This window comes from Ostrea edulis, chromosome 8 (assembly GCF_947568905.1).
Source record: "Ostrea edulis chromosome 8, xbOstEdul1.1, whole genome shotgun sequence".
Lineage (NCBI taxonomy): Eukaryota > Metazoa > Mollusca > Bivalvia > Ostreida > Ostreidae > Ostrea > Ostrea edulis.
In genome coordinates, this window is record NC_079171.1 from 76,850,440 (window position 1) to 76,865,836 (window position 15,397).

At 35.8% G+C, this 15,397-nt stretch overlaps 1 protein-coding gene and 1 long non-coding RNA gene across 2 annotated transcripts in view; one reads left to right on the forward strand and one right to left on the reverse strand.

Annotated features, from left to right (window-relative positions):
- LOC125677913 (uncharacterized) overlaps positions 1-2,523 on the reverse strand; it is a 16,328-nt gene extending 13,805 nt beyond the window's left edge. The window contains exon 1 of the long non-coding RNA XR_008797879.1: positions 2,411-2,523. This is a non-coding gene — a long non-coding RNA (uncharacterized LOC125677913). The remainder of the gene's footprint in view (positions 1-2,410) is intronic.
- The window catches only part of LOC125657452 (uncharacterized), a 228,610-nt gene that overhangs the window by 16,482 nt on the left and 196,731 nt on the right, over positions 1-15,397 (forward strand). The window lies entirely within an intron of this gene.

Genomic DNA, 15,397 nt, shown 5'->3' on the forward strand with positions numbered 1-15,397 from the left:
CTTGGAAAAGGAAATTCTGACATCGGGGCTCTAAGCGTTTTCAAACACATTGTCATTTGATAAAAGTGTTCTACATTTTTAAAAACAGAGATTAATATGTCTTTACATGCATAGGTGAGAAAGTTTCCATTATTTCTAGCCGAGACATACCATGTATGCGCAAAAAATGCATAAGCAAATATCAAAATACTCACATAGAAAATGTGGACGAAGCGCAGCGAAACACGCCATTTCGAGATTTTCACCGACGAAAGCTCGGTAACAGTAATGAATAAGGTACACTCATTTTGTATCTATTTTGTGACTTTCTTTATCAAAAGGAACAGTTCTCTAATGTGTAACGTGCAATTGATACATAATTCAATAACTTGAAGCATGAAGCAGTTTCACTTTGCAACCGGATATAAGAAATTTTATTTCGTATTCCGATCCCGATCGAAAGTTGTTGACTGGGAATGACGCGTTTTAATTCAATATACATGTAACATCAAGCATTTTTTATATTACATTAAAAAAAACCAAATAAATACACATACACAAAATATGAAAACTGTACGATAAAAACTGAGTTATCGTGTCACAAAGAAAGTGTTGACGGACAGACAGACGGACGGACGGACGGTCGGACGGACAATGTGATTACTATAGGGCTTCCCGCATTTCATGCGGGGCCCTAATAAGTGGGCCTTCACTGCTTATGCGAATAAGAGCTTCTACTTTTGTTGGATATTTTACTGAACAATCAGTACCAGCATCAATAAGAACACTACATCCCGAGTTTGTAATTGTCTGTGAAAATTAGCTGCAACAGTTGCCTCGCTCGACTTACTGCTAATAATGCAGTCACGGACAAGACGTGTATCTTACTGTTACCGTGAATAGTCACAGTTCCACATTTGAAAGATGTACACCAGGTCGTGGTGAAATCGGACAATGGGTGTCCAGAAATGGTGGACGTTGCTGGCTGATTGGCCTCACAAATTCTGCAAAACATTTTGCAATCTCTATATCAACCATGAAAATGCCTTATCAAGACTGAGGTTCTTCCTTTACGTTTGCATTTTTCTTTAGACACAGAGTGATTTAGAAAAATAATAAAAACGCAAAAAAATCGATGGAATTCGGCCGGATCAAAAACATTATTTCTTAAATCTTTTTTTTTTCACATCTAAAAATAAGAACTACTTATGAATCTATTCCCTTGGCTCTTCCGGTAATGCAAACCATGATGACACCCCCCCCCCCCACCCCCCACTGATAACCAGCCATGCCACTTCATGACTGAAAAATCATTAATTATAATTCTAGTTTTGTGAATAAATTTCAATGTATCCTTACAAAAACAGTGGAGAGGGTCTCAAATATGTTGCAATTTATTCAATATTATTTGAGAGTGCTGAAATATTTCATCATTGTGTTACAACTAGGATTATGTACAATATTATAAATTTTGTTCAAATTTTCTCTACTAAAGCATGCCATTGCTACAAGGAGATTATTATATGAATTTCATTTTTAAAAATCAAATAGGTGTGTATTAGTGACTTGGAAAGATAGAAAGTAAAAATAAGGAAAGTAGCCTCTATTTTCGAGAGTATACAGTTCAGAACAAGTCACGGGTCAAAGGTTAAGTAAGTCACCGTGAAGGCGGCAGAAATAAAATGTATAGGTATAAAAATATTTCAATCCCATTCATGTATAAGTTTTATGTTTTAATGACTTGATATAAAACCATGGGAGAAAACTAGAATGGACTGTTTCTGCTGCCTAATTTCAGTCATATACTGAGTATTTGGCAAATAGATATTGTTTAAATTAAACCTAACGAAAGCATGAACATTACAAAATATGTACATACCTACGTAGCTGCGCTCGCTCAAACGGTAGCACCGTCAACATATTATTGATTATCGCACTTGAAACAACAGATGCATTGCTCGACTGCCCCTGATACAATTCTACAAACATACAGTTTACCAGAGGACGGATCATCTAGGGACGGATCAACTGTGGGACGGATAAACCTGATACCGGATGGTCTGACATGGATGCAATTCGAGGAGTTCCGATTGACATGGATGGCATTCAACCGTCCGAATTTACTCTTACTTTACTCTGACATGAGGCTGTGAATATTTTGGCTTTAATGATTAATTTGTTTTAAAGTTTTCTTTTTTCTATTTAAGTAACAAAAACGCTGACCGGTAAATATTTGTTCAAAACAGTCAATTTCATCTATTCACAGGTGACCCCCCATAACATCACTGCATACAATATTTTCCGTTCCATTTTCTGTTCCGCGTTTTAGCAACACCCATGAAATTTGAAAAACCCGTCTGTCCTGAATATTTCTTTCCTGCAACTCAGGCAAAACCAAATAACCAGAGGAATCTAAATAAATGGTACCTACGTGTAATAGTACTGTACCCGACAGTCATTTTCGCTAAGTACCCGCAAATATAAGCTTTCTGTCTGATCATGCTGATTCGGCATCCATCTTCGTTTCCGCTGCAAGTGTCTTCTGCTTCTTCAGGAAAGACAACTCTTGTTTTAGCAATCCATATTCCCGAGCTTACGGAATGACTCGAGAAGTTCCTTTCAAGATTTTTTTTTTTTTTTTTTTTGGTTGGTTCCGGATCAAGAAAATTTTGCAACCAAAGAGAAGGAAGGGGAGATCTTTTTATATGACCCCCCCCCAACTACCATAACCAAAGGGGGTTGGGGTACACGTACTCCCGTATCTTTTAGATCTGCAAACGTAAATTCTAAAAAAAAATCTAAATTTTATAGGCTATAACATCTAAATATAAATTGAAAAAAAATGTCAGCGTACATTTTCATTCTTGACACCCCTCCCCCATTTTTACTCACCCATGGCGTGACGCCATTGTGCAACATGATTTCAGGTTTGCTCCTATATATGTGTAATCTTCAATATATTTTCAAAATTTCTACAATAGCGGATCTGGACCTTTTTTTTTTTTAAATGAGAGAGATGCAACCCAAGTGTGTATCTTTTTCTCCTACCCCCCCCCCCCCCCCCCCCCCCCCCCTTGTAAACGTGGAGATCCCAAAATGGCAAAAATGGACTATTTAAAAAACAAACATAGGTGCATGCCTATAAACAAAATTGATATGTTTTTTTTTTTAAATCAAGCCCCGCTACTCCCCCCCCCCCCTCCCCTCCCCATCCACCCTATCCCGCTAGATCCACCACTGCTGTACAACAATATGCGATCAAGAGAGTAATCCATTCACTTTTTTGTATAGAAATATAATCAAGTGGCGTAGCGACCTTTACATAACAGCACACATGAATACACAGAATCTTCATTGTTCATCTTTTATAGATCCCTTTTGTTTTTTATAATTTTAATGTCAAACTTCATACTATCAATTCAAAACAATATCAAACCATTTACAAAAAGTCAAACCAAAACTGGAGAAAGTTTCTGAGGTCAGTATAATTCAATTTGTGGAAAAAAAGAAAGATTTCATACAGAAAATTGAGACGGACTGTTTGATTTTCGTTCAAGGTAATGTGACAAATTGAGATCGGGTTCGGGATGTATCATAACCTGTTGGAGGCTAACTATAACGCTTACGTCAACCGGGCTTTATCGTAGGGCATTGCGATAGCATCCGAGGGTAGTTCGGGTGCTCAGTAGTATAAATACGGGCGTTCTGGCAATAGATCGCAGTTCATTTTTCGGAGCTCGACAGGAGAGAAGGTGCGACAATATTTAATACGGTGTGTATTAATGTAATTAAGTATACGGTGGCGAGTATACTGGTCTAGAGGATAATAATAAAGTATTTCCTCTGTTATTGCCTTATTGGTGTCGAGATTTGTCCGGTTGTAGTAGGACGTACATACTACACAAGTATCTGTCCGGTAGTGGATACAGACTAGCATAGGTCCCAGCCTTGTTTACCCATAACTTATAGGTTTCATTGCTATTTGTGATTAGGATAGGTAATCCTGAAAACTATTTGTATATATTGACTCGTTCGTTATCTTAGTTGTTCATTTGTTTTAAATACATATTCATTCATCAATAATCATACTTTCCCCAGACTGGTCCGAATCATCGAACCTAAACACGTTACAGTAATTTGATCAATAATTATCTAAATTATGTTGCTAAAAGTAGAATGAGATATTTTTATTTTCTAATTGCCTCGGTATTATTTATTTTGTTTTTTTATTCATTTTACTTTCTTTTGGATATGACCTTAAGAACGGAGGTCCCACGTCGCGGCAAGCGTTGGCACGCTAACGAACCCTCATTGCTACGACCCTGAGCGCTAAGTATAGGTCTAAATTTGTGGTACTTCACGTACAGCTGGTGACATCTCAAAAGGAGTGACAAATTCTCGACCGAAAATTCATGTTCCCGGCCTTTTCCGGAAAGACCCGAGAAGTTGTTATTGCTTTCAAGATATAAGATACAGATTTTAAAAGAACTTTTTGTACCAAACAAAGTGAGAGAAAATAGAAGACCCCGAAATGACAAAAGAAAAAAAAATTGTCTAAAATGTTGAACCATAGGGGGTTGAGATGCAATTATCGTGCCTTCTACGTCTAAATTCTCTTGCAGCGAAACAAAATTATAAAAAATTCAAAGTGTCATTGACTAGCGTGCAGTTTTACCTGTGAAAATTACCTCCACATTTTAACCCCCCCCCCCCCCGGGTTGTGTATCAGAATATTTTCAGTTAAAGGATTACTCCCCCCCCCCTCCTCCTATACAGGGGCGGATCCGAAACATTTACCAAGGGAGGGACGCGACACTATATTGCACTTTTTCCGCCAATGAAGTTTCCTTTTAAAAACAATATCTGCTTTTTAAAATCTACCAAAAGGAGGGGGGTTAAACCCCTGGTCCGTTATTTCCCGCCCCTTTAGATCCGCCACTGATTAGCAGCAATACGCGATCAAGAGAGTGATCTATTCAGGTTTTGTAAGTGACATAATAACCTTTACGCAACAACACAAACGGAGAAATTTCATGTTTTTTTTTTTCTTCTTTTTTGTTTAAATCGGAATTTCCTTTTCGCTATTTTTGAGTAAACCAGGGAATGGATAATGCGATATTAAAAGATAATTGCTCTGTATTTCTTTTGGGAACCTCCGGGCCCCCACCATGGCGTTTAAATGTGTATAAAAGTATGCGAGCGGACCAATCACTAATACCTAAGGATCATAACTAAAGAGAGATAACTCTGAATCAAAAAACTTTCCAATTCATTTCGCCAGAGTTGTCTTTCTTTTATTTTCACTCCTACTTGGCATTACTATTTTTGTTCTTTTAATTGATAAACAGAATTGATAAAATGGTCAGTTATGGAGTCAAGCCTTCAGAAGCCCCCGCCTGACACGAGTAGAACCGACACCTGTAATTACACCCATGTATGTATTGTCTACATTTTAACGTGATTTAATTAGGACGAACAGTCTGATTTCGGATTGAGAAAATCAGCCAATTAAGGTGGGTCCTTAGTCCTGGATTTTTGGGGTTTAGGTAGCATTTTTTTGTTTGGAATCAATAAATTAACATTCAGAGTAATGAGAAAAGGCAAAATAGTTAAGGATTTCCATATTAATTTTCATTACAGACACTAGTGAAGTAATGTACCCCTATGTAGATTTTTGTGAAATTCATTGGAAACAGTTATCTGTTGTAATTTTAAAATAAAAACAAAAAATATAATTTAAATTGCATTTATTTATCAGGAAACATGTCAATAACTAAAACACATGTCATTTTCAATCTCTTCATCAAGTTTTAGTACAATAAGTGCAAAATTATTGAATTAGCCTTATTCTCCAAAATGTTAAAAAACAAACAAATATGGACACAATTTCCTTATAGCATGGTTTACATATCATTTTTTTCAGTTTATATTAGTAGATGTACATATGTTATATTTATTTATGGGGGAAAATCCATACCTTTCCTTAATAATTTCAAATCTATAGCTTCCAGAGTATGTATACCCCCATAAAAAACCTAAGTCTGGCACCATACAGCTGAGCTATTCAAAACCACTCATGGATTAAGATTCTATGTAATTTCATGAAAAGACACAGATAATAATTCCTTGTCACCTTGGTAAAATGTTTGTGAAAAATATAGGAAATCTACTGCATAATGGACTTGATAAATAATTTAATGTAAACAGAGTTATTGTCCTTGGATTCAACATTTTGAAACACATCATTGACTATTCAAATATAACTAAGACTTTTGAAATATTTTATCGCCAACAAGATTTTTTACAATAACTATTGAAAAAGACTCCAACAAAATTTATGTTCCAGTCATTAAATTATTGATTTTGCAAAATCTTATGACGTCACAGGAGTGTGGAACTACGTTAAATAGTACACATGTGTTACACCCTAAATCGTCGCCCCATCCCAAATCGTCGCCGGCGACGATTTGGGATGACATTTCACCGACAATTTGGGACAATATTGCACTATCATTAGGGGCGACGATTTTGGGATGTCCTAAATCGTCGGCAGCCAATATTCTATTGACGTTAAACAGAAGTTATCTCATTGTACTCTCTCTTATATGGGGGGAGGGGGGGGGGTTACATAAGTTTCGCTTGGTCTGTTTGTCTGTCTATCCTCACTCATATCTCTGGTGTTTGTTGACCTATTGGGCTAAAATTTTGTATGTAGATTACAAGTGACCGTCTGACATGCCTCCCCCAAAATGAGAAGTTTGGAAAGAGAGCTAATAGGCGTAATCTAATACAATCTGATGTCACTAACAAATCTGCAGTGCACAAGACCTAACAACTCCGTGATCAGCAGAATGACCTTACAACAAAAGGCGAAATGATTTATTGTCGTATATCTCTCTCTCTCTCTCTCTCTCTCTCTCTCTCTCTCTCTCTCTCTAGGACTGGACAAAAAAATCATATAGACAACAATGACACCGTTCCCACCAGCAACAAATATAACTCTTTCAATATTAACTACACCACTACTAACCAAAAACAACAATGATAAATACTGTGAACATAATAAATGTTTTTAAATATATATATATATATATATACAACAGAACAAGAAAAAGTCGATAGAAGATTAGACTGTCTTGCATATTAGGTCTAGAGAAGCTTTTGCGGTTATAGCTGGACCACAAAAGACGAAGAGAGAGGAGGAGAGGAGTGAACAAACAAGGCCAGTTTGTATGTAAATGATGTTTTCAAATACATGTAGTTACAGAAAGGGGGATGACAATTTGGGGTGGGAGGTTATGCCCAAATGGTCGTCGGCAACGATTTAGGACGGGCGACGATTGTGTAACATACATGAAATAGTCTACCAGTGGTGGGGTCAGTGAAATTTAGTGTTTAAGGGGGTATACCACGTCCTCATAATGGCTGATTTCCTTTAAAACATGAATGGAAATATGAATACATCTACTTGTGTAACGGACAGATACATGTAGAGGAAACTTATACTGCCTCGCTAATGAATTTTCTAGTGATGTGATAGCATATCTCAGTTAAGCAATGTCGAGCAAGATCAGAACTTGGCAGGGTGACCGCTACACGTTAAACTTTTACCAGCAAAACTTGCATATTCCTTTTAAACTCGATTGCCTAGCTGGCTAGCTTCATCGGTTAACGGGTTAACTGCTTATGTGTTGCCCAGCTGGGTTTTAGTTTTCTAAAGCTTACATTCTAGTAAAATTGCATTTTTCGACTAAATAAAGTAAATCTGAAAGTTTTCAGCTGTATATATATTTGACTTTTCATCCATATAGAATAGTCATAGCGTGTTGTTCCTTCTTAAATTTCTCTGATGTGTTATTTCTCCTTAAATTTCTCTGGTGTGTTATTCCTCGCTAAATTCCTCCTTAAACTTCTCTGTGTGTTATTCCTCATTAAATTTCTCTAGTGTGTTATTCCTCCTTAAATTTCTCTGTGTGTTATTCCTCCTTAAATTTCTCTGTGTGTTATTCCTAATTAAACTTCTCTGTGTGTTATTCCTCCTTAATTTTTTCTGTGTGTTATTCCTAATTAAACTTCACTGTGTGTTATTCCTCCTTAATTTTTTCTGTGTGTTATTCCTAATCAAACTTCTCTGTGTGTTATTCCTCCTTAAACTTCTCTGTGTGTTATTCCTCCTTAAATTTCTCTGATGTGTTATTCCTCCTTAAACTTCTCTGTGTGTTATTCCTCCTTAAATTTTTCTGATGTGTTATTCCTCCTTAAATTTCTCTGGTGTGTTATTCCTCCTTAATTTTCTCTGTGTGTTATTCTTTCTTAAATTTCTCTGGTGTGTTATTCCTCTTTAAACTTCTCTGTGTGTTATTCCTCCTTAAATTTCTCTGGTGTGTTATTCCTCCTGAAACTTCTCTGTGTGTTATTCCTCCTTAAATTCCTCTGGTATGTTATTCCTCCTTAAATTTCGGCTGTGCGTTATTCCTCCTTAAATTTCTCTGATGTGTTATTCCTCCTTAAATTTCTCTGTGTGTTATTCCTCCCTAAATTTCTCTGGTGTGTTATTCCTCCTTAAATTTCTCTGTGTGTTATTCCTCCTTAAATTTCTCTGTTGCATTATTCCTCCTTAAATTTCTCTGATGTGTTATTCCTCCTTAAATTTCTCTGGTGTGTTATTCCTCCTTAAACTTCTCTGTGGGTTATTCCTCCTTAAATTTTTCTGTCTGTTATTCCTCCTTAAATTTCTCCGGTGTGATATTCCTCCTGAAACTTCTCTGTGTGTTTTTTCTCCTTAAATTCCTCTGGTGTGTTATTGCTCCTTAAATTTCCCTTGTGTGTTATTCTCCTTAAATTTCTCTGATGTGTTATTCCTCTTTAAATTTCTCTGTGTGTTATTCCTCCTTAAATTTCTCTGGTGTGTTTTTCCTCCTTAAATTCCTCTGGTGTGTTATTCCTCCTTAAATTTTCTCTGTGTGTTATTCCTATTTCAATTTCTCTGGTGTGTTTTTCCTCCTTAAATTTCTCTGTGTGTTATTCCTCCTTAAATTTCTCTGGTGTGTTTCCCCCCTTAATACTCTCTGGTGTGTTATTCCTCCTTGAATTTCTCTGATGTGTTATTCCTCATTAAACTTCTCTGTGCGTTATTCCTCCTTTGTTTTATTCCTCCTTAAATTTCCTTGGTGGGTTATTCCTCTTTAAATTTCTCTGGCGTGTCATTCCTCATTAAACTTCTCTAGTGTGTCATTCCTCCTTAAATTCCTCTGTGTATGATTCCTCCTTACATTTCTCTGTGTGTTATTCCTTCTTACATTTCTCTGTGTGTTATTCCTTCTTACATTTCTCTGTGTGTTATTCCTCCTTACATTTCTCTGTGTGTTATTCCTCCTTAAATTTCTCTGGTGTGTTATTCCTCCTTAAATTCCTCTATGTGTTATTCCTCCTTAAATTCCTCTGGTATGTTATTCCTCCTTAAATTTCGGTTGTGTGTTATTCCTCCTTAAATTTCTCTGATGTGTTATTCCTCCTTAAATTTCTCTGTGTGTTATTCCTCCCTAAATTTCTCTGTTGCATTATTCCTCCTTAAATTTCTCTGATGTGTTATTCCTCCTTAAATTTCTCTGGTGTGTTATTCCTCCTTAAACTTCTCTGTGTGTTATTCCTCCTTAAATTTTTCTGTCTGTTATTCCTCCTTAAATTTCTCCGGTGTGATATTCCTCCTGAAACTTCTCTGTGTGTTTTTTCTCCTTAAATTCCTCTGGTGTGTTATTGCTCCTTAAATTTCCCTTGTGTGTTATTCTCCTTAAATTTCTCTGATGTGTTATTCCTCTTTAAATTTCCCTTGTGTGTTTTTTCTCCTTAAATTCCTCTGGTGTGTTATTGCTCCTTAAATTTCCCTTGTGTGTTATTCTCCTTAAATTTCTCTGATGTGTCATTCCTCCTTAAATTCCTCTGTGTATGATTCCTCCTTACATTTCTCTGTGTGTTATTCCTTCTTACATTTCTCTGTGTGTTATTCCTTCTTAAATTTCTCTGTGTGTTATTCCTCCTTACATTTCTCTGTGTGTTATTCCTCCTTAAATTTCTCTGGTGTGTTATTCCACCTTAAATTCCTCTATGTGTTATTCCTCCTTAAATTCCTCTGGTATGTTATTCCTCCTTAAATTTCGGTTGTGTGTTATTCCTCCTTAAATTTCTCTGATGTGTTATTCCTCCTTAAATTTCTCTGTGTGTTATTCCTCCCTAAATTTCTCTGGTGTGTTATTCCTCCTTACATTTCTCTGTGTGTTATTCCTCCTTAAATTTCTCTGTTGCATTATTCCTCCTTAAATTTCTCTGATGTGTTATTCCTCCTTAAATTTCTCTGGTGTGTTATTCCTCCTTAAACTTCTCTGTGTGTTATTCCTCCTTAAATTTTTCTGTCTGTTATTCCTCCTTAAATTTCTCCGGTGTGATATTCCTCCTGAAACTTCTCTGTGTGTTTTTTCTCCTTAAATTCCTCTGGTGTGTTATTGCTCCTTAAATTTCCCTTGTGTGTTATTCTCCTTAAATTTCTCTGATGTGTTATTCCTCTTTAAATTTCTCTGTGTGTTATTCCTCCTTAAATTTCTCTGGTGTGTTTTTCCTCCTTAAATTCCTCTGGTGTGTTATTCCTCCTTAAATTTTCTCTGTGTGTTATTCCTATTTCAATTTCTCTGGTGTGTTTTTCCTCCTTAAATTTCTCTGTGTGTTATTCCTCCTTAAATTTCTCTGGTGTGTTTCCCCCCTTAATACTCTCTGGTGTGTTATTCCTCCTTGAATTTCTCTGATGTGTTATTCCTCATTAAACTTCTCTGTGCGTTATTTCTCCTTTGTTTTATTCCTCCTTAAATTTCCTTGGTGGGTCATTCCTCTTTAAATTTCTCTGGCGTGTCATTCCTCATTAAACTTCTCTAGTGTGTCATTCCTCCTTAAATTCCTCTGTGTGTTATTCCTCCTTACATTTCTCTGTGTGTTATTCCTCTTTAAATTCCTCTGTGTGTTATTCCTCCTTACATTTCTCTGGCGTGTTATTCCTCCTTGAATTTCTCTGGTGTGTTATTCCTCCTTAAATTTACCTGGTGTGTTGTTCCTCATTCCAGTTGATACTAAATCTTCTTTAGTGTTATTGATACTAAATTGGAACTAAATGGATATTTTTAGAAAGAGCAGGTAGTACTTCCTAATAAGCACCATTCTAATCCTTTTCGAATTTGATATGAAGCATCTTTGGAACATGGGGGACATAAATTGTATATTCCAGGCCTCCTGTACCTCTTTGGCTTTAGGAACGGGCCATGCAGAAGCTAACAAAATCTTACAAATTTCAACAAATATTCTCCAGAACCGAAAAGTATAAATTTACATGAAAGCTTCCTGACATAGTGCGGATTCAAGTTTGTTAAAATCATGGCCCCCGGGGGTAGGATGGAACCACAATAGGGAATCAAAGTTTTGCATTCTAGTATATAAGGAAAATCATTAAAAAATCTTCTGAAGAATCACTGGGCCAGTAAATTTTACATTTACAAGAATGCTTCCTGACATAATGCAGATTCAAGTTTGCAAGAAAATTCATGGCCCCCGGGATTGGGTTATTGCCACAATAGAGATTAAAGTTTTACAAGCAAATATATAGAGAGTCCTTAAATATGGGCCAAGGGGACTCCGCTGAGCGATGTGGCCCATTGGTCTCTTGCTACCTTATTTGACAATGATATCAATACTATTGTTGAATTATATTTGAAAGTTTGACCTTTTTGCAGATTCCAGTTTTTTCAAATCATGACCCCCAGGGGTAGGATGGGACAACAATAGGGAACCAAATTTAACATGGGAATAAATAGAGAAAATTTAAAAATCTTCTCAAGAATCACTGGGCCAGAAGAGCCGAGATTTACATGAAAGCTTTCTAACATAATGCAGATTCAAGGGTATTAAAATCATGGCCCCGGAGAGTAGGATGAAACCACAATAGGGAATCAAAGTTTTACATCCAAATATACAGGGTTTGTATAGGGATAATAATTAAAAATCTTCTGAAGAAGAATCACTGGACCAGTAAAGTTTACATTTACATGAAAGCTTCCTGACATAGTGCAGATTGAAGTTTGTTCAAATCGTGGCCCCCAGGGGTAGGATGGGGCCATAATAGGGGGTCAAAATATTACATACTAATGTATAGAGAAAATCTTTTAAAATCTTCTTCTAAAGAACCATCGAGCAAAAGACGTTTACAATTGCATGAAAACTTCCTTATATAGTGCAGGTTCAAGTTTGTATAAAGCATGGTCTCCGGGGTAGGTTGGGGCCACAATAGGGACAAAAGTTTTACATTCAAATATATATGGAAAATCTTTAGCTATGGCCAAGGTGACTCGGGTGAGCGATGTGGCCCATTAGTCTCTTGTTCTTGATTACTAATTCTTTTTAAAGGATGAGGTGAAACAGCACTTGGAGTTGGACCCCCTATTTTGTGGTCAATAAAAGCAATTCTACTGCACAAAATAAGATTGTATACATAGAGACTACATACGATGATTTGTAAATAGTTTTGATAGTTCCCTTTGCTTTTTGTCACGAGGAATATCGAAATATCAATTGATTTTTAAACCCTATAACAGTTTTCGTCATAGTAATCCTTCATGAATAATGATAAACAAAGTGGGCGTGTCTTAACACAAGGACAACATTCACTAGCTCTCGTGCTTTCCCCGTTTACAACTTATGTGACATTACATGTACATGGATTTAATTGTTTTAGAATCCTAATATTTTTTAAGTGGAAGCTATGCATACATTTAACTGAATACGTGTATGCTGCATGTGTGATCGGTATGTTAATGCATGCTATTGTATGCTGCATGTGTGATCGGTATGTTAATGCATGCTATTGTATGCTGCATGTGTGATCGGTATGTTAATGCATGCTATTGTATGCTGCATGTGTGATCGGTATGTTAATGCATGCTATTGTATGCTGCATGTGTGATCGGTATGTTAATGCATGCTATTGTATGCTGCATGTGTGATCGGTATGTTAATGCATGCTATTGTATGCTGCATGTGTGATCGGAATGTTAATGCATGCTATTGTATGCTGCATGTGTGATCGGAATGTTAATGCATGCTATTGTATGCTGCATGTGTGATCGGTATGTTAATGCATGCTATTTATTCGTGGTGATGATACTGCTGAGACATGTACTTAAACACGTTATCAGAAGCACATTCGGTCATACATATCGCCAATGAAAAAAAAAAATGAAATCAGAAATCAGTACAGATCTTATTGTCATTCAAATCGTTATTTTCAACTAAATACGGATATCACATTAGAACTGTTAACCGTCAACTTACGTTTCGTTCAAACCTCAGCTATATTGTGATGTATTAAATATAAGTCACAAGTGCTCACAAAAAATAAAGAATAAAAAAAAAAATAGATAAATAAAAACACCTCCTCTCAATTTCTCAGGCTCTTGATCGAATTAGCCTTGAAGGAAAATACTGTAGTATATCATAAATATCTGGGCTTGTATCATTATTTATGAATATAACTTGATTATCTATTTTCATATTTAAAAAGCGCGGGCTGTGAAAGTACATGTATATGTAGGACACGCGTAAGTCTTTATGTTTCGGTTAATTATATTACAGGTAGAATAATAAACAAAAGATTTACCTGTAATGTGTAAAATGTTAATAAAGAAAGTAAAATCATACTAGTGCATTCTAATGTAAACAAAGAATGTATTTAATTATTTGTTTAGAAAATTAGATTCAGAAACGTCAACTTATTTCTGATAACGATATCTACACGTGTATATAACCCAATACAATTTATCAAATTTAGTTAATAATTACATATACATGTATACCGTATGTATCGAATACACTCTGTGTAAAGTACATGACGTTGAAGACGTGTCTATGTTCCTAAAACAGCGGACAATGCATCCTAATCACGTGGTATCGTGTTTTGTATAGAGCGAGCTATTCCGGGTAGGTCATCGACTTCAAACAGGTTGAGGTTTCCAGTGAAAATTTTGCTATTTTTGTTTTAAGTATCGGCAATATGGGCTACGTTTATCGCCATACGTCGTATTACGAAATTTAAAAGTTTATGATAATATACAACCATAGCCTATGTTATTTAACTGTACCTAATATCGTCTATATATTTCCAGGTCTGTAAAAGTATGAGCGGGGCCAAATTCCTATGGGAATTTAAGGTTATGAGGCAAACCCAAGGTTAAACTTATGGCGAATTCATGCGCCGTGTAGCATTTAAATTGAAAGTGCAAAAGTCAATAAGACTAGTTGAATCCTTTAAATTTTAACATGAAAGAAAAAAAAAATATTTTGATAGATATATTGAGGGCCATTTCATAAAACAATTTCACTTCATCCTTTGGTATGATGCATCTTTGGAGCAAGGGGGACGTAAATTGTAAATTTCAGGATTCCTACACCCCGGGGCCTTAGGGTGGGGCAAAAACTGCTCAAAATTAACCAATTTTCAAAAATCTTCTCCAGAACTGCACATGTTTAAGAAAAATTAAATGCATAATGATGCAGAGCAGGAAGGCCTCTACCAAAATTGTAAATTTCATGATCCTCGGGTTTTCTCAATGCCTCAGATTACAAACTTTATAAACATATATCAGGATTGTTTTTACAAAACTTGACACATGCCTATATCAGAGATTCATACACCGTACCCGCCCACTCCTGTAACCCGAAATATACTATCAGTAGGTTTTGTATCCCCAGTTGTAGAACAAAGTATCATGAAATATACTATCAGTAAGTTTTGTATCTCCAGTTGTATTACAAAGTATCATGAAATATACTATCAGTAAGTTTTGTATCCCCAGTTGTAGTACAAAGTATCATGACATATACTATGGAGACTCTTCCGTGTACTTATTATAAAGAAAGTTTCTTAAATCGATATTTCCTTACTTAAAATTGAGTTGGGGTGTTTGTATTTGCATCGAGGTAATTTAGTGAATTAATCAATCTAATCAATTATAATGAAGTGAAGTATGCTACTACGTACAAGGAAAATGACATTATTTTTTTCATCGTTTGCTTAGATGTAATTTCAGTTTTTGTTTTCATGCATTTGTTTTCACTTTCCCGCCTTTTGAATATTTAGAAAATCAATACAATATGTTAATATTAAATTCAAACATCAATTTGATCATGTTGCATTTTTGACACATTACAGAGAAATGTTCTGAAAACTGCGTCCTATTAAAACTTTTCGCTATCTTTGAGTAAACCAGGGAACGGATAATGTGATATTTAGGCGATATTCAAGAATCGTTAAGCTGCACTCCTTGTCGGGAACCCACCATGGTGTTGTCATTTATACGAATATGCGAGCGGATCTAAGGATCACAAC